This window comes from Callorhinus ursinus, unplaced genomic scaffold (assembly GCF_003265705.2).
Source record: "Callorhinus ursinus isolate GAN/ISIS: 27379988/994484 unplaced genomic scaffold, GSC_fseal_2.0 scaffold9, whole genome shotgun sequence".
Classification (NCBI taxonomy): domain Eukaryota; kingdom Metazoa; phylum Chordata; class Mammalia; order Carnivora; family Otariidae; genus Callorhinus; species Callorhinus ursinus.
Window position 1 is genome coordinate 51,111,159 of NW_027397071.1, and position 23,381 is coordinate 51,134,539.

The window sequence follows — 23,381 nt, forward strand, 5'->3', positions numbered from 1 at the left end:
ACATACTGGTGGGCAAGTTAGACACAGAACTCAGTTTTGCAGGAAAGAAAGACAAATCCATCATTCTGGTGCAAGATGATGTGTGTTGAAACTGGGAAAGTATGAGGTGCTATGGAGACACGTGGGTGGGCCCCTCAGCCTAGTCTGAGGGTGGGAAGGGGGTCCAAGAAGGCTTCCTGGAGTAGTGAAGCTATCTGAAGGATGGCGAGGTATAGCCATGCCAAGAGGAGCTGAGGAAGAAGCATGCAGAAAGCCTCAAGGCAAGAGAGAACATGGATTTGGAGCATTAAAAGATCTTCAGTGTTCCTGGAGTAGAAAACAAAAACAAAAACAAAAACAAAGAATAGCAAGAGGAGGCCAGAGAAAAAGCCACCATAACAAATTTGAACTTGAAGGAACTAGGGAAGCGGGACATGCCACTCAGATCTACATTCTAGAAACAGCACTTCACTTTGGGGGCACGGGTGACAACTGTTCAGCAAACACCTGTGGCCTACCTATTGTAGGTGCTAGGCTCCAGAGTTAGTGGTTTGGTAGCGGAGATGGACACAGGCTGACAACTGTGCTGTAGGATGAGCGTCTGAATCGTGCTGTGGAGACCACCGCTGTCAGAGCGAGTCAGGGAAGCCTTGCGGAGGACGAGGCTTTTCTGCTAAGCCATACAGGGGTGTAGGAGTTTGCCCGGGCACACTGGACAGAACAGCAGCTGTAAAGGTGTGGCGTAGAAAGAGAATGGCCTGTCTGCGCAGTGGAGCGAATTCTAGAATCACTTCAGTTTGGGTCACCTTGTGGAGATGCCCAGACAGGAGACTTGAGAAGGTCTGTAGACACATCTCACTTGTATGTTTGAGATTAGATATTTCGACTTGAGCCTGTTAGCTTGAGGGGGAATCCCAGACTCCTTTGAGAATCTGAAGGTCTCTTCAGAAAAATGCACACATGTGCAAAATGTGCATGTCAGTTCAGGGATTCAGAAATTGGCAGTTAAAATCTCTGCTACAAGCAGTAGGGAGCAGAGTGATCAGATTTGCACTCCAGAATGATCCCGGGGCGGGGCTGGAGAGAGACTGGAGGCTAAATCAGTTAGATGGTTCTCGGTAGACACTGGGTATGAAGCTGTGAAGGCCCAGTCCGTGATGGCATCAGTGGGGAGAAAGAATCAGGCCCTATGGGGAAGGCATCAGGAGTGGGGATGGGCCAGGATGTCATGACCAACTGGATGGTGGACAGGGGTCAAAAATGAATGACAGGAAAATGGTGGTGCCATTGTCCAATATCCACTCTTCCCTTCCTCCTTAGTAATAAATCTTCAGCCTGTAGCTGGACATATCATCACCCAGAATACTCTATCTCCCAGCCTCCCTTGCAGCTTGATGTGGTCAGAGAACTAGGTTCCAGGGTGAGCGAAGTGATGTGTGCACGCTCCGGCTCCTGCATTTACAGGGAAGGGAAATGCATTTCCCCCTTCCCACTGGCAGGACTGTGGTAGTGATTCATCTTGATCCATAAAGACGAGGCCAATACCCTATGGATCATAGAATAGCAAGTCAGAAAGAGCTTAGACCCCCCAACACTGTAAAGCCATCAGATCTGATCTGGACTATTTAGCCCCCATTTATATGTGAGCATGAAACAATCCTTTTACTTGTTTAAGCCATTGTACATTTGGATCTCTGTCGCAGTAGGAACTGGACAAGTGCACTCAGCATCCCATGACAGGCTCAAGGGTCTAATGTGATGGGTAGTGGATTTCAGGAGGGAAAAGCTTGGGAAGGCTTTTGGAAGGAGCATCCTTTCAATGGCTAGACATAATGTATATCTCTTCATGGTACAGGCCCCTGTCCCATGCCCACAGTGAAATCATCCGGCCCACACAGCCTTGTAGAAGGTGAGGCCTTGTGTCACCCTAGCAGATTCCTGAACACAAACTCTGTATCACAAGGTAGCTAGTCCTTAAGCAAGACAGTACTTATGAACTGGCCTGCCATGGAAATGTGGGCAGGACTAGTGAATTTTCCTAGAAATCTGAATAAAGAAACATGCCGAGTTTCAGGCAAGAGCAGTGGGTTATGGTTAGAGAGCAAGAATGGAGAGAGGACATGAGGTGGAATGAGGCCTAAGGAGAGAGAGTCTGCATGCACAGAAGTCAAGACAGTTTGAAAGTATGAGCCACCAGGAGCAATGGGCTGAGAAAAGATGGAGGACAAAGAGAAGGGGATGCCTATCAGATACACACCTACGGACTGGGGGCCAGGCTCTCCTTTCCCAGGACCCTCCCCTCCCCGCCCCCTTGGGCATCCACGGGAGACCTGCGGCACTCCGATAGGAAAACCTGGCCCTTGGCCATTGAAGGATGGACACTAGATACTACCTGGGCCAATCAGGACTTCCAGGAATTTTGCAGCTGGGATTTAGGAGATTCAGTCTCCCGGGTGTCTGGGTTATAACTTGTAGATCTCAGAAGCTACTAGTTGCCAAGTTCAGCCCTGTGGTTTGAGGAGCAAAAGTGACTCGTCAGCTAGAAAGATTGAAGTCAGATTTCCTGGCTTCACCAGAGCAACCCCTGCCCCTTCCCAAAGGCCCCAGTAGATACCCACATCAATGCCACGACTACCCTACTGGTTTTCTTTACCTCATCTCCTCTCTGGCCTCTGTAGCTTGGTGTCTGAGCTATCTTGGGTGTTGAATCCCAGCTGGACCACTTGGCCACTCAGGCTCTTAATCTGTAAACTGGGCATCCTTGTTTCTCCTCTGTTCTTGGAAGTGGTTAACTGGATAAAGTATCTGCATAGCGCTTGGCCCCCATGGAGAACTTGATATACGGTAGCGTACTGCCCCCTCCCCCCAGGCACTTGATCCTTTTCTCTGAGACTTGGCCTCATAAAAATAGCAGCTTGCCTTCACAAATGACTTAGAACTACCCAGGCATCAGTCTGAAGGGTGTTATATGAAATCATTTATTCTTCACAATAATCCTATGTAGGTATTAATATAATTACTGTTGTACATATGCAGAAACTAAAGCATTTAGAGGTTAAATAACTCATCCAGGGGTGCCTGGGTGGCTCATTCGGTTGAGGTCTGACCTTAATTTTGGCTCAGGTTATGATTTCAGGGTCCTGGGATCGAGCCCTGTGTCGGGCTCTGTGCTTAGCGAGGAGTCTGCTGGAAATTCTCTCTGTCTCCCCCTCTGCCCCTCCCCCCCATGCTCAGGCATGCCCATGAGCCCAAGCACTCTCTCTCTCAAATAAATAAATCCTTAAAAAAAACCTCATCCAAGGCCACACAGCTAGTCAACAGCAGGTCTGGGATTTCAAGCCAGGAGTTCTGGCTCTATGACTACACAGCACTACCTGCCATATATCTGGAGCTCTTTTAGCTTCCTTGCCAGTGACCCAGGCTGGGGAGGGGCGCCCAGCAGCAGGGGGTGGACACCGCTGAGGAAACAAAGCTGCTTCAGAGAGCCAGCGTTTAGTCAGTGGCTGACCGGCAGGTCCTACTGGGAGGCCCCAGGACAGAGGAGACAAATAGGCAGAGTGTTTGGGAAGAGAACAGTTCAGGGGTCAGCACTCCCATGTACTCAGCATTTCTGGGGAGGAAAGCAGCCTTCTGTGCAGGGTGCAGATGGACTGAACCCCACACTGACTGAACTGTCCTTTAGTAGGTAATTCCTTACAGTTCCAAATCTATTCCTTCGCCTGCCCTCATTCTGGAGAGAGATGGGTCTGGACCAGAGGTAGCCTGGCTGGTGTCCCCGGGGGGAAGTGGGGGGTCCCACTTGTTCCCCTCTCTACCCTGCTTCCACATCCTATACCCCATCCTGCTTCCGTGCTCAGGGAAGGCCTGGTAACAGCTCTGGGGCCTTTGCTCTGAAACAAACAGAACCATTCCATTGTTCAGTGGAGGATAGGAGAGACATTCTCTAATCCTTCTGTTGCCTTAGAAGTGAGGAAATTTCCATTCTTCTCCAGGAGGGAAAACCACAGGAAGAAACTAGATCTCCTTCTCTACTATCCCAGTGGTCAGACCCACAGCAGGACTGGGACAAAGCTCAGACAGACTCTGTCTCTGTTCTAGCCGCCTGCAGAGAGGGCTCACACTGTTGTTTTCCACCCTTTATTGGCTCAGAGAGGCGGGCCCGGCTCTGGGGAAGACTGAGGTTCTAAACACCAATTCTCATGTGTGGGGGTGGTTTCCAACCACATCCAAGCAATTCTCGGACGCTAGGTGGGTGTCCTCCCAGTCAGCTCAACGCTGACACCATGCCCCCAGAGAAAGCATCAGATTCCACAGGTTAAGGGCTCAGTTCTCCAAGACCGCCCCTTCCCCACTTCTCATGCCACCTGTGCTTCCTACCCACTGGCTATTGGCTAGAGGTTCCAATGGCCCCCTCCTTGGGTTCAATTAATTTGCTAGAGCAGCTCTCAGGACTCAGAGAAACATTTTACTTATTACATTGTTACCAGCGACCAAGGCATAAGAGCCCCTGGCTCTGGAGGCCCCAAAGGACAGAGTCTGGCCACAATCCAAAGGCAAAGAGACAAGTGGTGGTGCAACAAGAAAGGAGTTTATTTCAGTGAGGCCAACACTGGGAAGAGAGCAAACTAACGTCCCAAGAACTGTCTTCAAGGTGCTGAGAATACTACTAACTTTATATAGAGAAAACATGAAACAAGGATTGATGGGTACATGCAGCTAAACAGCAAAGGTCAGGTTGATCACTGGCGTGGGGTCAATCATGGGGAGTCTTTTTTTTTTTAAGATTTTATTTATTCATTTCAGAGAGAGACAGTGAGTGTGAGAGAACATGAGCCAGGGGGAGAAGGAGAAGCAGGCTCTCCACCGAGCAGGGAGCCCGATGTGGGGCTCAATCCCAGGACCTTGGGATCATGACCTGAGCTGAAGGCAGCCGCTTAACCGACTGAGCCACCCAGGCGCCCCAATCACCGGGAGTCTTGTTGGCATCACAGTAGTTGTTATTACTTGGGGGGTAGTTTCAGTGCCCATCACAGGACGTTTTGCCTGTTGGGTCCCTTCCTGGAGTGAACAGATAAACTGGAGGGAAAAACAAAGCGATGAAGAGGAACAGATTGAAGGCAAATGGAGCCAGTCAGGGCAATGACTGGGTGGGTCCTCCAAATCCCCACTGTCAAGTCACCATTCCATTTCAATGGAAGAAGGGAGGATGCTCATTTCTTCTGCAAACTACTTCCTGCTGACTGGGGATGATGTAAGAATGTTGGAATGGAAGACTTTGACAGGGTAGGAGAACTTTGTTTCTTGAGTTCCTCCCGAGATGGACAGCAAAGAGATAACTTAAGATCTCCTATAGTGGGGATGGGGCCACTGGGTGATAGGCATTAAGGAGGGCACGTGACGTAATGATGAATCACTTAATGCTACCTCTGAAACTAATAATATACTATATGTTAATTGAATTTAAATTAAAAAAAAAAGATCTCCTATGTGAGTTGTCATCCACTCAGACAGTTGTGAGTCCTGCCAAGAGTCATTGTCTGGAGGTGCCTTCTTAATGTGGGTGTGATGAATTCATAGCTGGACGCCTGCACGTTTTGGAGAAGTAGGAGTAGTTAGAAGCATATTTAAGGACCTGTCCATTTTTCAGTTAACCCATCTTCTGGTCCTTGGTTCTTCCAAGCCTTTAGTAGGACCCAGTCTCCTGGCTGAAAAGGGTGCAGTGGCTCCTCAGGAAATGGCTTGGTCTTAGAAAAGGCAAACTCATGGATAGATGTCAAAATTTGATTCAGCTGCTGCACATACTATTTAATTCCATTTGCATGTTCTAGGTAGGGGCAAATAGCCCCTACTCAAGTCTGAATGGGTTTCCCATATGTAATTTCATAAGGGCTCCATCAGAGCCCTGCTTCTAGAGGCCACCCTTCCACAGAGGAGGGCAATAGGAAGTGCTTTTTCCCAAGTCAGGCCCGTCTCTTGGCACATCTGTGGCCTACCTATTGTAGGTGCTAGGCTCCAGAGTTAGTGGTGGAGATGGACACAGGCTGTGCTGTAGGATGAGTAATGGGTGTCTGAATCGTGCTGTGGAGACCACTGCTACAGAGCGAGTCAGGGAAGCCTTGCAGAGGACGGGGCTTTTCTGCTAAGCCATAGAGGGGTGTAGGAGTTTGCCCGGGCACACTGGACAGAACAGCGGCCATAAAGATGTGGCGCAGAAAGAGCATGGCCTGTCTGCACAGTGGAGCGAATTCTAGAATCACTTCAGTTTGGGTCACATTGTGGAGGTGCCCAGACAGGAGATTTGAGAAGGTCTATAGACACATCTCACTTGTATGTTTGAGATTAGATATTTCAACTTGAGCCTGTAGCTTGAGCATTTGCCAGTGGGCTACTCACATATGACTGCACCTGCGACCGTCTCCACGTCCCTCCTGGTCTGGGTGTAGTCTGGAAGCAGGAGTCCGGCCCTGAAGCTTCCAAAGTGATTATTCGGTAGCAGACATCGGGCAAAATGAGCAAGGCCCAGCGGGAATGAATGCTGATGCATATTAGAAAGGTCAAGCAATGCAGGGAGCATACAGCTTCTGCTTGGGAGACACGGATGCATCTGGCCCAGACAAGAAGACCTAATCTAATTTCTAAACAGGAAGAACATAACTCCTTGGGATGGAACAACAGGCCTGATTTGCCTAGAAACTTACGGGGAGTGGGAGGTGGGGGGTGACTAACATTTAACTGAGGACCTGTAGAGCTTTTTTTTACACAGCATTTCATGGAAAAGCTTAGCATATCCAGAATCTTGGTAAATTGAACAATATTTTCAATACCCTAGATGGAGAAAGACCAAAACAGAGGTAGTCTCCTCTGTTTAAAGGAAATTTGTAGCAAACTTTCTCTCTGAAATGAAGGAAACATTCCCTGTTTTTGGGTTTTTGTTTTGTTTTTAATCCAGTTGACCTCTTTTTTTTTTAAATAATTTTTTATTGTTATATTAATCACCATACATTACATCATTAGTTTTTGATGTAGTGTTCCATGATTCATTGTTTGTGCATAACACCCAGTGCTCCACGCAGAATGTGCCCTCTTTAATACCCATCACCAGGCTAACCCATCCCCCACCCCCCGCCCCTCTAGAACCCTCAGTTTGTTTTTCAGAGTCCATCGTCTCTCATGGTTCGTCTCCCCCTCCGACTTACTCCCCTTCATTCTTCCCCTCCTGCTATCTTCTTCTTCTTTTTTTTTCTTAACATATATTGCATTATTTGTTTCAGAAGTACAGATCCGTGATTCATCAGTCTTGTACAATTCACAGCGCTCACCATAGCACATACCCTCCCCAGTGTCCAGGTGACCTCTCTTTGACAGTCTATTATCCAAAAGAAGGTAACAGTTGATAATTTTCCACTGGTGTGTGCTACCCAACGAGGTGAGGTGAGATCTGACATCCCAGTCTCAGCCACATCAACAATCCTCTCATCTCATTTGTTAATCGTGAATAAAATAAAAAGATCTGAAAGAGTGAAGAGCCCATTCTTTCTGGAACCTACATCCCATCAAGTGCTGCTCTTAACACTCATTTATTCATTTAGAATTGGGAATAAAGGGTTACTTAAAAGAAAAAGAAAGTAAATATTTGGGGCCCCTGGCTGGCTCAGCCAGTAGAGTATGCAACGCTTGATCTCTGGGTTGTGAGTTCAAACCTCACGTTGGACGGAGTTTACTTTAAAAAAAAAAAATGTAGACTTGGGGCGCCTGGGTGGCTCAGTCAGTTACACAGCTGCCTTCGGCTCAGGTCATGATCCCAGGGTCCTGGGATCAAGCCCCACATCGGGCTCCCTGCTCAGTGGGGAGTCTGCTTCTCCCTCTGCCACTCACCCTGCTTGTGTGCTCTCTCACTCTCTCTCTCTGACAAATATATAAAAAAAAAATCTTTAAAAAATTAAAAATAAATAAATAAAGATTATGTAAAAACGTCTCTTTAAAAAAAAAATGCAGACTTGGGAATGAGGGAAGTCTTCTTTCATTCCTCCACACACTGCAGCTCTGGCCTCTGGCTTCTAGGACTTCTTGTTTATTTTTGTTTTTGTTTAAAATGGAAAGTTGATTTGCTCAGTACACCAAATAGGAAACAAGCACTGTCATGACAAATATACAGAAATATGCAGACCAACATAAAACAGTAATTTGGTTTAAATGAAGGGAAACCTTTTTAAATGTTATTAACAACATACCCCCCAGAATCTTTTCTTCAGTTAATTTAACTATACATTTCAATAAAATGAAGGATAAGGGATTAAGTGGAAGTGAGCTTGTGAATTTTTCTTAAGAATAAAACTCCCAACTCTATCAATCCATGCCAGTTAAACACTAATTTCCCAAATAAATGCAAAACGAGATGAAGGAGTTAGTGACTTTTTTTGCTTAACAGTCCAGAGGAAAATGGTTACTACAAATACAGCAGACAAACCATTAAGACTGACCGATCTAGGGTGCCTGGGTGGCTCAGTCATTAAGTGTGTCTGCCTTCGGCTCAGGTCATGATCCAGGGGTCCTGGGATCGAGCCCCGCAATCAGGCTCCCTGCTCAGCGGGAGGCCTGCTTCTCCCTCTCCCACTCCCTCTGCTGTGTTCCCTCTCTTGCTGTGTCTCTCTCTGTCAAATAAATAAATAAAATCTTTAAAAAAAAAAAAAAAAGACTGACCGATCTAGAACATAGTATTGTACTAAATTTCAGTCTCAAATTGTGCTGAATGCTTATCATTAGTATGGCCCATTTTGGTCCACGATATGGTTTAATGCCAAGACAGATCCCCACTTGTTAAACAAATACATAGATAACTGTTGCTTTTTTGGTTTTGTTTTTAAATGTGTGTGTGTGTATATATATATATATATATATATACTTTAAAAAGCTGGGTATATTTCCACATACAAAGGTTAGGTTTTTCCCAGGAGGAATTTACAGGAAGTAGTGTGCACCAGGTAATATGAGACTCTCTACCACAAGGTGCTGGGTCAAACTGAGGGAAGGAGTATTTTAAAGTGTCATCTAATATTCCATGATAGCACCCTGATTCCCACAACAGTAACAGTAAGTAATTGGGTGCACTTTTAAAAATGGTAACCACATTCTGATCATGACACCAACCACATTCCTCCATGACATGTTAGTGAGCTCGAGAAACCAGTGTGAGACCATTGGCATGGTTAAATGTTTCAGAAATGTCTTGTCCAAATGTATAGCCAGCACTAGGTGGTGAAATATTCCCCTGACCGTGATCATCTGGATCTGACCACTTACAGATCACACCATGGGCCCTCCTGTGGAACTTCTTGTAAATGATTCAAGGCGCTTATATGATCCAGTCTAACTAGGAACGGAGAGAGGCCACCATGGAGGTCGAATATCTGTCCATCTACTAAAGCTGTAAGTGGAAGATAATCAAATAGATCTGTAAAATATTTCCACACTTTGGCATTTCCATACTTTCGTAGACATTCATCATAAAAGCCATATACTTGGGTAACTTGTCGGCTTTCACGGTTTCCTCTCAATATTGTAATGTATTGTAGGTAACACACCTTTAAGACCACAAGAAGTGTCACAGTCTTCACTGAGTATAGCTTCTATCTACATAGGCGCCCATGAATAGTTTGTACTTGGTGATTTTCCACCAGTTCTAAAGAATTCCATTAGATCATGGAAATGACCACGCACATCTCCACACAGGGTAACAGGACAACGAACCTCTTGCACTTTTGATTCTTTTGTTAAAATTTCCTTAGCCTTTTTGCACCTCACCACACTTGGTTCTGGTTAAGCTGTTTATAATCGTTCAGCTGCTCAACCCCCTGGTGCAGCTCCTTGGTGAACATCTAGTTGTCCATGGCAGCCAGATCCCCTTCCCCACCACCTCCTTCCCCCTTCATGCCCTGGGCACCGTTCCCTTCTCCAGCTGCTGCCAGCTCCCAGCAGCAAAGGAAGGAGCCGGGGAGCAGGGAGAGTGGCAGCAGGCCCCTTGCACCACCTAAAGCCAGCCTGGCGAGGCTGTGTGACTGGGGAGGGAGTGGGTGAAGAATGCGGGCAGGTTAGGTGGCATGCCAGAGTGCCGCAGGGGTCTTCAGCGAAGCACCCACCAGGAGCTAACACCTGCTACCCCCACGGCCTCTCCCTCAGGCTCCTCTTTTTTTTTTAAGTCCTTTTGAAAGGTTTCATCCTCTGGCCAGCACAAACATGAAAAGATGCTTGACATCACTTACCATCAGGGAAATGCAAATCAAACTATGAGTTATCGCCTCACACCTGTCAGAATGGCTAAAATCAACAACAGAAGAAACAAGTGTTAGCGCGGATGTGGAGAAATGAGAACCCTCACTGTTGGTGGGAAGGCAAACTGGTGTGGCCACCGTGGTAAACAGTATGGAGGTTCCTCAAACAGTTAAAAATAGAACTACCTTAAGATCCAGTAACTGCACCACTGGGTATTTACCTAAAAAATACAAAACCATGAAATCAAAGGGACACATGCACCCCTATGTTTATAGCAGCATGATATACAATAGCCAAATTATGGAAGCAGCCCAAGTATCCATCGAAAGATGAATGGATAAAGAAGATGTGAGATACATACATACATACATATATATATATATATATATATGAATATTACTCAGCCATAAAAAAGAATGAGATCTTGCCATCTGCAACAACATGGATGGAGCTAGAGAGTATAATGCTAAGTGAAATAGTCAAAGAAAGACAAATACCATATGATTTCACTCATATGTGTAATGTAAGAAACACAACAAATGAGCAAATGGGTAAAAAAGAGAGAGACAAACCAAGAAACAGACTCTTCACTTTAGAGAACAAACTGCTGGTTACAGAGGGGAGGTGGGCGAGGGCATGGGTGAAATACCTGATGGGGATTAAGGAGTGCACCGATGTGATAAGCACCGGGTGTTGTATGGACTGTGGAATCACTATATTGTACACCCGAAACTTTCTCTCTCTGCCCCTTCCTCCCTTAAAAAAATTAATATAAAAAAGCAGTATTTTATTAAAAATAACTTCTAGTTAAAAATTCAGGTCAAGATGGTAGATTGGGCATATTCTAAAACACTACTTTCTCTGCCTGATACATAAAAATGCTAGCTAGAATATTTAAAATATCTTAGTATTAAAATATTTTAATACGTGTCTCTAAGGCAAGAAAAGGGGGTTCCACAGGTGTCCGATATATGAGTAGTTGAGGTTGTATAGCCCATGAAAGGACCAGAGAGGAATACAGGCTATAGGAACTGAGGTTAAAAATGCCCACAAGCCTGGCATTTAATGAGAAGTTGGATCTGGCTGCCTATCCACAAAGGGAAGTGTCTGAATGTGTCTCTGTTGCCTTGAATTAATTTGTAAACTTGTTTTGGCTGTCTCTTGGGCACATACAATTTTTTAAATTAAAATTTCCCTAATGAGGGGCGCCTGGGTGGCTCAGTTGGTTAAGCGACTGCCTTCGGCTCAGGTCATGATCCCAGGGTCCTGGGATCGAGCCCCGCATCGGGCTCCCTGCTCGGCGGGAAGCCTGCTTCTCCCTCTCCCACTCCCCCTGCTTGTGTTCCCTCTCTCGCTGTCTCTCTCTCTCTCTGTGTGTCAATTAAATAAATAAAATCTTTAAAAAAATAAAAAATAAAATAAAATTTCCCTAATGAGATGATAAATTCTTGGATGGCAGAGAGTTTGACACAGTTATCTTTCTTTCCAGCAGAGCCCTATCCTTGTCTGGAGAGACCAACTGCCAGGCAGCCAGGCTCAAATCTGGCATCACTGGCAGCATGAACAGATGATGATGATTAATGTCGCTGAAGACCCATAAGCTTTCTGCCCCTGCTGCACCCGGGCTCTGCATGGAACACAGATTCTTCTGGTCCGAAGGCTCTGACAGAGGTGAGAGGGGCTCTGGGGCTTGAGGGGGTAGGACTACATCCCCGTCCCTCTGGGGGAGACAGCAGGATTCTTGCTTTTGAGTCTCACCTCTTGCATCAAGTTCTTGCTGTGTTCATTTAATAGTTTGTTTGCAGAGTTCATAATTTTTCAGAGTGGATCTGGGGGGAATCCGCGAATCCGCGTGTTCTTGAGAACAGTTTAATTTTATGTTGTAATTCAGAGAGGATGAGAAAAAAAAAAGCCTAATATAAGCATCTTCTAGGGTCTCTCCCTCAGTTATCAGAGCTGCTTCTGTCTTGGCACACTGGGGGAAGGAAGGTTTCCTGGTCGGTTTGAAGAGAGAAATGCCCTGTGAGAATTAGGTCTCTCCCAAAGACAGGCAGAAAGTTCTAGGGAGTTCATAATCATGCTGTGAACAACTATTAAGTTCCAGAACAACATTATGGATATGGCTATATTAATGTTTTTAATTTCACTGGCTTTGCAGCTTTCTTTGTAATTCAAATGTAAGTCTGTTTCCATTTCATAGTTGCAGAAGAGCTGTTAAACCCAAGGAGTTTAAATAAGCACAAAGCTTACGTAAGTAACTTTGTAACAGAATTCTGTAACCAAACTTTTTTCTTTAGAAGCCAAGCAAATCTGTGAGGCCTTTGGCCTTCATGTAGGGGGTGGTGTTGCTGCTGGGACTTTGAGCAACCTGCTCGTTTCAGGGCCTGAGCTGGGGCAGCCACCTGACCTGCCTACCTGGCACATCCATGTCACCTTGACCATGTGGGGACATCTTTGCGTGCACCTCGACCGCACACCCACCGACTGGGGCATCTGGCCCACCAACTGGTGCATCCCAGGACCACAGCTTCTAAGACCTTCTTCTCTGTGGCCTGTCCCTACACAGCTGAGGTGGTAGGCTGCCAATAGTTCTCTCCATTACAGGCTATTGCAAGTGTTACAGGTAAAGACATTTTGGTTAGCAGTCCCCCTCTTTTACAAAATAGGAAGACTCGAAAACTTTGCCTGATTTGCAAGTCCAAATTTTGTTTGGATAGCATGTTAGCATGAACAAAAAGACAGCTGCTGATCTCATTATTAACTGCAAACGGGACCGGCCAGCTTTTACCAGATGAACTGTACTCAGAAGATTCAGACTTCTTAAGAAATCATTCACCCATTGAAAAAAGACTGAAAAAATGAAGGCAGGCAAGAAATTTCAGAGAAGTGATGAGTGATCACTATCTTTATAGTACCCACATGAATGCTCAAAGTATAACAAGTTTATTCTAAAAGCTCTGGAGTAGATAGGAATGCTGCTTATTTAGTAATTTCTACACCCAACATGGGATCAAATTCATGACCCTGAGATCAAGAGTCACATGCTCTTCTGACTGAGCCAGCCAGGAGCCCCACGAGTGCTGCTTACTTAGATGTTGGTGTAGTTAAAGTAGTTCTGATGAATACTGGGATCATCTAGACTTGCTTGAAACTTCAACTTTGGGGACGCCTGGGTGGCTCAGTCGGTTAAACGTCTGCCTTCGGCTCAGGTCATGATCCCAGGGTCCTGGGATCGAGCCTGGCATCGGGCTCCTTGCTCAGCGGGAGCCTGCTTCTCCCTCTGCCTGCCTCTCTCCCTGCTTGTGCTCTGTCTTTCTCTGACAAATAAATAAATCTTAAAAAAAAAAACTTCAACTTTGTGCCTGTAAAAGTTACAGCACAATCTTTCATGTTTCAAATGTATCATGGAGTACTCTTGCTTTTTTGACTCTTTAAACCTTACAGTATGCAACAACTATAAAGGACTAATGATCTGGGTACCAAACAAGAAAAAAAATTTCACAAGGGTTTCCACTTCTGAATTGTCGTATTATCTCACAAGTTTAAATAAGATGATCTACCACCATTGTTCTTCTAACTGTCCAGTATATTAGCAATTCCCCTGTGTGGTTAGGAGGGTGAATAATTCCTTAGACTTTTTGCTAGAATTAGGGTGTCGTCATGACTAAGTGGTGAACTTAGCAGATGGAGATAAGCTTCAAGTGATGATGTCATTATTTTTTTGCTATGTCTTAGCTTTGATGATTAAAAAACCAATTCTGTATAAAACCAAAGTGAGTGAGAAGAGAAACAGAGAAGGAAAAGTCATGCAATATCTTAATCAATACTGGGAAGGGTAGGAAATCTATTTACCAGTTCAATGGCCCAAGGTTTTGTATTTCCTTTGAACAACTTAAGCTGACAAAATCTGTGGCTTTGACACATGGACCAAAATACTTTAGCTTGGGGTGGCAGGTGCAGCAAATCTCCGTGGCTCCTCAAAAAACTTTCCTGAATCTGGACACCATCAGCTTAAACTAAGAAGTTTGGCCCTTGCCTTCAAAATGGAAACCTTAAAAGAAAGGACTGTATGAAGAATCCAGCCTGCGGAATGACCGAACTCCAACAAATGAGAATGCTCCATAGTGCATCACTTTGATGCATTCTGTTGTTTCTAACTCTGTGTTGGTGAACTTTCTGTCCTTTTTTTTTAACCATTTCACATCAAAACAAATTTCTTAATTGAAACATAATTGGCATGTAACATTGTGTATAAGTTTAAGGCTTATATCAGGTGTCTATTACCCCTGACTAAAGGTAAAAATAATTTTTCTGTATTTAATTTGTATCTTTTTTATGGTGTCATCTTTTTAAGCTGTCACCTGTTGAGTTTTAACTATTTCTTTCTTTATCCTAATACTTTCTCATTTAATTCAATTTTGAAAAAATTCACCACCGGGGTGCCTGGGTGGCCCAGTCAGTTGAATGTCCAACTCTTGGTTTTGGCTTAGTTGTGGTCTCGGGGTCGTGGGGTCGAGCCGCGTGTTGGGTTCTGGGCTCAGCGTGGAGTCTGCTTGTCCCCGTTCCTTTGTCTGCTTGCATGCAGAAGCATGCACTCACCCTTTCAAATAAATAAAATCTTAAAAAAAAAAGTTCACCACCAAAGTCTTTGAGCATAGTTTTGATCATGACACTCCCCTAAATATAACCCTTCAAAAGCTCCCAGGTTGCAGTAAATCAGAATGGCTCACCCCAACTCTACAGCAAGAGTACAAAAGGAGGCCCACATATTCTGACCTGAACATTTTTTTTTTTTAAGATTTTATTTATTTATTTGAGAGAGAGAGAGCAGGAGCAGGGGGCGGGGAGACGGAGAAGCAGACTCCCCGCTGAGCAGGGAGCCCATCATGGGGCTTGATCCCAGTACTCTGGGATCATAACCTGAGCCAAAGGCAGATGCTTAACCGACTGACTCTTGGTTTCGACTCAGTTCATGATCTCCAGGTCCTGCGATAGAGCCCCGCGTCAGCGGCCGTGCTCAGCGGAGTCTGCTTGTCCCTCTCCCTCTGCTCCTCCCCACCCCGCTCTCTCTCTCTCTCTCTAAAATAAATATCTTAAAAATAAATAAATAAAAATTACAAAATCTAGCAAACTACTACAAATATGCCTTCATGAGGCCACAGAATGCCACATTCCAGTTCAGAATTCTCAGGCCCCTGCGAGTTCCATACCAGAACACGGAGACAGAAGAATCATCTCTGGCCCACAAACTCCTCTTCCTACCCCCTGCTCACTGTTAAGTTTGGAGGGTTCCTGTAATACACAAGTGGACACCCAGACTCATCCACACCTCTCCCCAAGAAAGCACACTCCATCAGTCCTTGGCCACCTGTAGGGCCCAAGAATATGCATACCAGCTCTGTATCTTTGGGAAGTTAGGTAGGTAAGAGGTGTTGGAAAGCCCAAACACGAGGCTTCCTCAGGTGGTCAGCCAGGAAATTCTGAGAGCTTAGCTAGAAGACAGGGGGAAGGGCAGGCTCCTCCCTCTTGGACTCCTTGTGTGGACTGGGGTCAGGGAAGGGTCCAAGAGGTGGGGGGTTTTGGAAAGCCGCCTTGCACAGGGGTTAGGGTTAGGGGGAGTTCAAGGCCAGTGGTGGCCTCAACGTTTGCTTGTAAACACACTGGGTTCTCTCCACACTTCTTCCTAAGAGAACTGTTTTCTCCGGCCCTGCTCTAAACACAAACCAGAACGAAGCACAAAAGAACAAAGAGACACAGATACAACCCTAAAGTGAAGTAGGAAATGAGGGTAAAAGTAAAGAGTGACTTCAACTACATTAAGAATAAGAAAAAGGTACAAAGAAAATTTAAAAAAAGAATAAGAAAAAGGTAAATCTTGGTAAAAGAAATGAAACAAAATTTTAAAATAAGTATTAGAAACCCCAAAGGAGATACGATGAAGGACATTTATTTATTTATTTAAAGATTTTCTTTGAGAGAGATCACAGAGGGAGAGGAGACAGAAGAGCTCCCGCTGAGCAGAGAGCCTGATCCCAGGACCTGGAGATCACGACCCAAAGGAAAGGCAGATGCTCAACCGACCGAGCCACCCAGGTGCCCCACGATGAAGGATATTTAATGTAAATGAGCCAAAGGCTAAAACCAAAGCAAGAAGTGAAAAACATAAAACTAGAGGAGATAAAAGATAGAGTGGGTAGAAAGAGGCCCAGTTCTTTGGCAACGCAGGGAGAAGGGAGAGAACAAGCCTGTAAAGACATAAACTTAAAAGCACAATCTCCAAGCAGATAAATAGGTACAGCGCCTCCCCATAACCCCCAGTGACATAACGCAACCAGGTTTGTTATCTCACTAGAAGGCAACTTTGAAAGTTACAAGGTACCCCTTTTTTCCTCCTGAAATGTGTTTTCAATTCCCGCCTTTGTCGGCAGCCAGAGGTAAGAAGCTGGCCCTTACAGTTGAGACAGCCGAAACCACTAACACCGTCTTTGAAAGCAGTATGAGTAATATTTAGCAAAAGGCATAAAATGACCATGCTCTTTGATCCATTCATTCCAGTCCTGCTAGACTGTCCTCTGACAGGAGTCCTGTAGGGCTGAACAAAGGAAACATTCCAGTCCTTAAAAATTTCCAAGTTTCTGTTTGTGCTGACTCCAAACGTAAAACCAAAATGTCCAAAGGCAGGAGGAAGATTTAACAAATTATGGTATATTTATCTGAGGGATTATGCAGCAATTAAAATGATGGTAAAAAGCCTTTTAATGAGAAGATATCCTTTATTGGGGTGCCTGGGTGGGTCAGTTAAGCGTCTGCCTTCCGTTCAGGTCATGATCCCAGGGTCCTGGGATGGAGCCCCGCGTCCGGCTGCCTGCTCAGCGGGAGCCTGCTTCTCCCTCTCCCTTGGCCTGCCACTCCCCCTGCTTGTGCTCTGTCAAATAAATAAAATCTTAAAAAAAAATACCATTTATTAAGGGATATAGGCAGAAAATAAAACTCATTGGGCTCTAAAATTATACAAGGCATACAAATCATTATTTAGAAATCAATGTTCTAATAGCTGTGTTGTTTCAGTGATAAGTTTTGGGTAATTTCCCCTTTCCTTCCCTTTCACAAGATACAGGCGCACTCAGCTTATCACAGAACCCCAAGGCCTCTAAACTGTCACCTTCTGATTCTGCTCCCCAGTCACTGTCCTTAGGCTTAGGAACCATTGTCATCCCCGTGTGGCTTGGAGGCTGCACTGTGCACCTCAGAGATCTCTAAGGCAACAAACATCAAATCATGCACTTTTAGCAGCTTGAACTTTTTTTTTTAAAGATTTTATTTTTTGACAGAGAGAGACACAGAGAGAGAGGGAACACAAGCAGGGGGAGTGGGAGAGGGAGAAGCAGGCTTCCTGCGGAGCAAGGAGCCCGATGCAGGGCTCGATCCCAGGACCCTGGGATCATGAACTGAGCAGAAGGCAGACGCTTAACGAATGAGCCACCCAGGCGCCCCTTGAACTGCTTATTCTTGACTGGAGTGGGGCATCTGCCCTGATCTGACCCTAGAAACTGATCAAAGTAAAACATCATGTTCCTTTTTCTTGTGCAAATTTGGCAAGATATCAAAACATCTCCCCTGTTTGATTCCAAAATTGGGTGTGGCTGTTATATATCGATATTTTACTTCTTCCACATCTTTTTTAACTAGGCTCCATGCCCAGTATGGAGCCCAATGCAGGGCTTGAACTCACAACCTGAGCTCAAGACCTGCACTGATCAAGAGTCGGACGCTTAACTCACTGAGCCACCCAGGTGCCCCCTTCCATATCTCAGGCGTATGTCCTCTGATAAACTTCCTTAGGGTTCCCAGAGAACACAGTACTTCCCCTTTTATATAACTCCCAAGTCCTTTTTTTTTTTTTAAGATTTTATTTATTTGATAGAGACACAGCGAGAGAGGGAACACAAGCAGGGGGAGTGGGAGAAGGAGAAGCAGGCTTCCCGCTGAGCAGGGAGCCCAATGTGGGGCTCAATCCCAGGACCCTGGGATCATGACCTGAGCCGAAGGCAGATGCTTAACGACTGAGTCACCCAGGCACCCCCCAAGTCCTTCTTTAATGCCTGGCTTTCCCACTAAGACCATAAACTCTACAGTCAGAGAATGTCTCTCTCAGCATAAAGGTGTTTGGACCCTCAGTAATGAGTTCCCATCTTCCCTTGTTGCAGTAAGAGGACATCTCTGTTTCTAAGGGCCTGGTGTATGCTGTTTGTCCTGGGGGAGATTACCACATACTCCCAGAGAAAAACCAACCATGAACTAGAAAGTCAAAAACACAGATTTTTAGGAGAGCCCCAGGCTTGCGCCATAAAAGAGCAATGGAAATTTTCAGCAGGAGTCAAGTCCTCCCAGCACTGGATTTTCCAGGCTGTTCTATCCACCTGGAAGCCCTTCTTCCTGTCTTTGCCCATCTAACTTCTAGGACCCTTCAGGGCTTGCTATGGGGATCGCCTCCTTTAAGTCTGGTTTGACTTCCCAGACTATGCAGATTTGCAGGGAGCAAATAGTTTCTGAGAATGGCTGGAAACCATTCAAGGTTTGTTGCAAAGAATTTATTGATCCACTGATACCTTCTAACTCTCTTTATATGCTACCTGTGGAGACAAGCATACCATGCGGGTAGGGATTTAGTCCCTAGGGTGTTCGTATTTCTTTAAAAATCTGGAGGCAATTAGGAATGTAAATAGTAGAGCCACTATGTAATACAGTATCAAACCTCCTGAAAAAATTAAAAATTACCGTATGATCCAGCAATTCCATTTCTGGGTATTTACCAAAAGAATTCAAAGCAGAATCATAAGAGCTATTTATGCACACACCCATGTTCATTACAGTATTATTCACAATAGCCAAAAGGTACAAACAACTCAAATGTCCCCTGACAGATGGATAAAGAAAATGTGGGATATACACGCAATGGAATGTCATGCAGTCTTTTAAAAAGGAGATCCCGTTACATGTTACATGGATGAATTTCAAGGACATTATACTAAGTGAAATACGCCAGTCACAAAAGGACAAATACTGATGATGTCACTCATGAGGGATCTAAAGTAGTCAAAATCCTAAACAGAAAATAGAAACGTGATTGCTGAGGGAAAGGCGGGAGGGGGGGGGGTTAATGGGAGGTTTTAGTTTTGCAAGACAGAAGTTCTAGAGATGCTGCAAGATAATGTGAATATACTTAACACCAAACTGTGCACTTAAGAATTTCTTTTTAAGATGGTAAAGTTAATGGTTAATGTTACGTGATTGTAACCACAATTAATAAGAAATTAAACCCAGGAGGCAATATGCTAAAATACCAGTAACATCAGTTTGATATTGATGGCCACTTAGAATTCTCATCATTCTTCTTGCTGTTTCTATAAATTTGTGCAAGTTAAGTAATGTGTATGATTTTTCATTTCCTCATCTACAAAATTGGGGGTAATCGCACAGAATATTTTAGTGATGAGAAAGGAGAGTATGTGCAAGAAGAGCATCCTGGTGTGTTTAATGCACAGAAGTTCAGCGGCCACCACTCTTCTCTCTTGGTCCTCACCAGCCTTCCAACACACTCGGCTGACTCCCGCGAAGAAACACACGACCAATTAATGGCAGACTGGTTCCACATATCAAATACATACAACAGCATTTAAAGTCATGCTTGTTATTCCACAAGTCCAATAAACAAAATGGATGAAGAAATGAACATTTTACTTTTATCAAATCTCCAATAGAGCTATCGTGTGTGTGTGTGTGTGTGTGTGTGTGTGTGTATACATGTTTTTTAAGGGCGTTGCTGTAATTAAATCAACAGTCTCTAAGTCATAAATGTAACAATCACTGAATTTCCACATACTTCACCTTCAAACCAAAATTTATTTACCAGAATGGCTCAAGCCTGGGGAGATGGGGTGGAGCTGCGCTGTGGGCAACTTGGATCAGGCAGTGGCAAGCCTCTCCCCAAGACAACACACTAGAGATTAGTTATTTTCTAGACAGTGTATAAAATTTTTAAGTTTGCCTTGTGGCAAAAAATTTCAAAACTGGAGCTCCTGGGGCACCTGCCTTCAGCTCAGGTCATGATCTCATGGTCCTGGGATGGAGGCCCACGTTGGGCTCCCTGCTCAGTCGGGAGTCTGCTCCTCCCTCTGCCCCTCCCCCTGCTCGTGCTCTAATAAATAAAATCTTTAAAAAACAACACACACACAAACTGGAGTTCATGCCTCTTCTACAGGCCCTACACCATTATTCCACAAGACTCAGTCAACCCCCCTTTTTATAGCCTGAAATCCCCTTAACACTCATACTACTTTGAAATATTTTATTACGTTTTTTCTTGGAAAAAGTGAAAATTGTAAATTTCAGAAAAACAGATCAATGAAACAGAGTCAGAAAACTGGCCTACTATTTGGCAATAAATAAAACTTCACTTCTGACTTAAAACCATATATGAAAATGGATTTTGGGTAGATTAGAGAATGAAATGTAAAAGGTTAAAATGTAAAGCCACACCCAGTGCTGATGAGAGTATGGAGCAACTGGAAACATCATACCTTGCTGGTGGGAATGCAAAATAGTTCAGCTGCTTTGGAAAACAGTTTGGTATATATATATATGTTTACCATACAACCCAGCAATCCCACTGCAGGCATATATCCAAGAGAAATGAAACCCTACATTCACACAAAAAATAATACATACAGAAATGCTTATGGCAACATTTTTGGAAATTGTCAAAAACTGTTCAACTTGGAAATGGATCAACAAACTATGATACATCCATAAAGCACACTACACAGTGATAAAATGGTCATGATTGATAAAAGCAATGTGGATTAATCTCAAAGGCATTATGCTAAGTGAAACAAGCCAGACTCAAAAGGGTTATTTTAGAGACTGATGGAACAATTCTGTATTTTCTTAAAAGATTTTTACTTCTTAAGTAATCTCTATACCCAATGTGAGGCTCAAACTCACATCCCCAAGATCAAGAATCATAAGCTCTTCCAACTCAGCCAGCCAGGCACTCCCATCTTGTGTTCACATACCTGTATCCACTTATCAAAACTTGCAACACTATACGTCATACAACATGTTACTATATGTAAATTATACATTAATTTTTTTAAATGGAAAAACATAAAAAAACATGTAGAATATTTGATTGTAGGTAGGAAAGGAATTCTTAAAGACTTTAAAAGCACCAACCGTAAGGAAAAAAAAAATTATGGGTCTGATTACATAAAATATTGAGGATTTCTGTTCAAAGAGGACAGAATAGACAAAATTACCAAATGAGTAATGGGGGCACCTGGGTGGCTCAGTCGTTAAGTGTCTGCCTTTGGCTCAGGTCGTGATCCTGGGGTCCTGGGATCAAGCCCTGCATCGGGCTCCCTGCTTCAGGGAAAGCCTGCTTCTCCCTCTCTCACTCCCCCTGCTTGTGTTCTCTCTCTCACTGTTGTCTCTGTCAAATTAAATAAATCTTAAAAAAAAAAAGTGAGTAATGAACTGGGAGAAAGTATTTCTACCATCTAAAAATAATACTGGATTACTATCTAGTTATACAAAGAACTCTTGTAAATCATAAGAGAGGCTTTGGGGCGCCTGGCTAGCTCAGTAGAGCATGTGACTCTTGATCTGAGAATCACTGAGTTCAAGCCCCACATTGGGTGTGGAGATTACTGGAAAAAAAAAAAAAAGGCTTTTTTTGGTCACTGATAAAAGAGCAAAAGATATATATCAGCAAATTCAAAGGGTGAACTCTAAATGACTACAAAAATATATGGACGGCTTCTCAACTTTGCTAATTACAGAAATACAAATTAAAACAGGATACCATTTTACAACCATTATGTTGGGAAAAATTAGAAAATTGAGTGGGGATGTAGGAAAGTAGGAACTCCAGTGAAATACAGAAAGATAAGTCAAAGCATATATGACAACAGAACTCTGACCAGCAACTTCTACAATTAACCTGGGAAGCCAAACCACCTTTGCAGCAGTTGGTCTAGAATGGTCAGACTTGGTCGATGACTTACCAAATTCCATTTTTCCTCCCATTTCCAACTCAGAGCCAACCAAAGCCAAATATGTTCCCCAAAGTCATCACATAAGATGCCCTACTCCTGGGGCATGTGGGTGGCTCAGTCAGTTCAGCGTCTGCCTTCAGCTCAGGTCATGATCCCAGGGTCCTGGGATTGAGCCCCATGTCGGGCTCTCTGCTCAGCAGGGAGCCTGCTTCTTCCTCTCCCACTCCCCCTGCTTGTGCTCTACTCTCCCTGCCAAATAGAGATGCCCTGCTTCTAGTTAGCTTCCCATGCCAATAACCTCCAATGGTAGCATACTTAGAACCTCTCCTTTTGTTCCACTCTAAGCTTTCCCACTAACTGCCTCTGAGTTTTTGATACTGGCCATGCTGGCTGGCTCCAACATAGTAAGGTCTGAATGAATACCTTGGGCTTGTTCTCATCTGGGTGGTCTTCACTTTTCACAAACTAGAACCACTCTAAAAAACAAACTGGCAATACTGAGTGGAATTAAGCATAAGCTTACATTAGGATCCAAAAGGTACTCTTGCCCAGGTCCCTAAGGGGGAGGGACGGTCATAACAATGGGGAGAGAGAGGGAGACGGAGCAGCTTAGGTATCTACCACTTGACAAAGTGATAAAATATTCAGGATACATACTGTAAAATTGATTAGAAACAATGAGTTAGATGTGCATAATAGATTGTCTTTTTTTTTAAAGTATTAATAGTAATAGATAAGGTCCAAAGCATAATTCTATTCACATAGATCAGAAACACAATCACTCACAAAAGGACATTTTAGAAGAAAAACATCCAAGGACTTACAAGATTTGTGTTAGTAGGTGGATACTAGGAGAGAGAATGTAGGAATAAGGGCAAGATTAACAGGAAAATACGAGAGATTTTGAACAGACTTGATAAGAGCAGCAGGGACTGAAGGGTATTACCAACTGTCTAGTTTTCTGCTGTAAATTCTCACCCCTCCCCACACCCTGGGAAAAAAACAGCTTAAACACTATCCCCAAGTAAATGCTGCAAGGGGTTTTGACTGTGTAGGAGAATGTCAACGTAAGCATCC

General features: G+C 44.2%; 1 pseudogene; it reads right to left on the reverse strand.

Moving 5' to 3' along the window:
* Nucleotides 1-608: 608 nt before the first annotated feature.
* Nucleotides 609-9,866, reverse strand: LOC112824005 (serine/threonine-protein phosphatase 2A catalytic subunit beta isoform pseudogene; annotated as a pseudogene).
* Between the last annotated feature and the right edge of the window lie 13,515 nt (nt 9,867-23,381).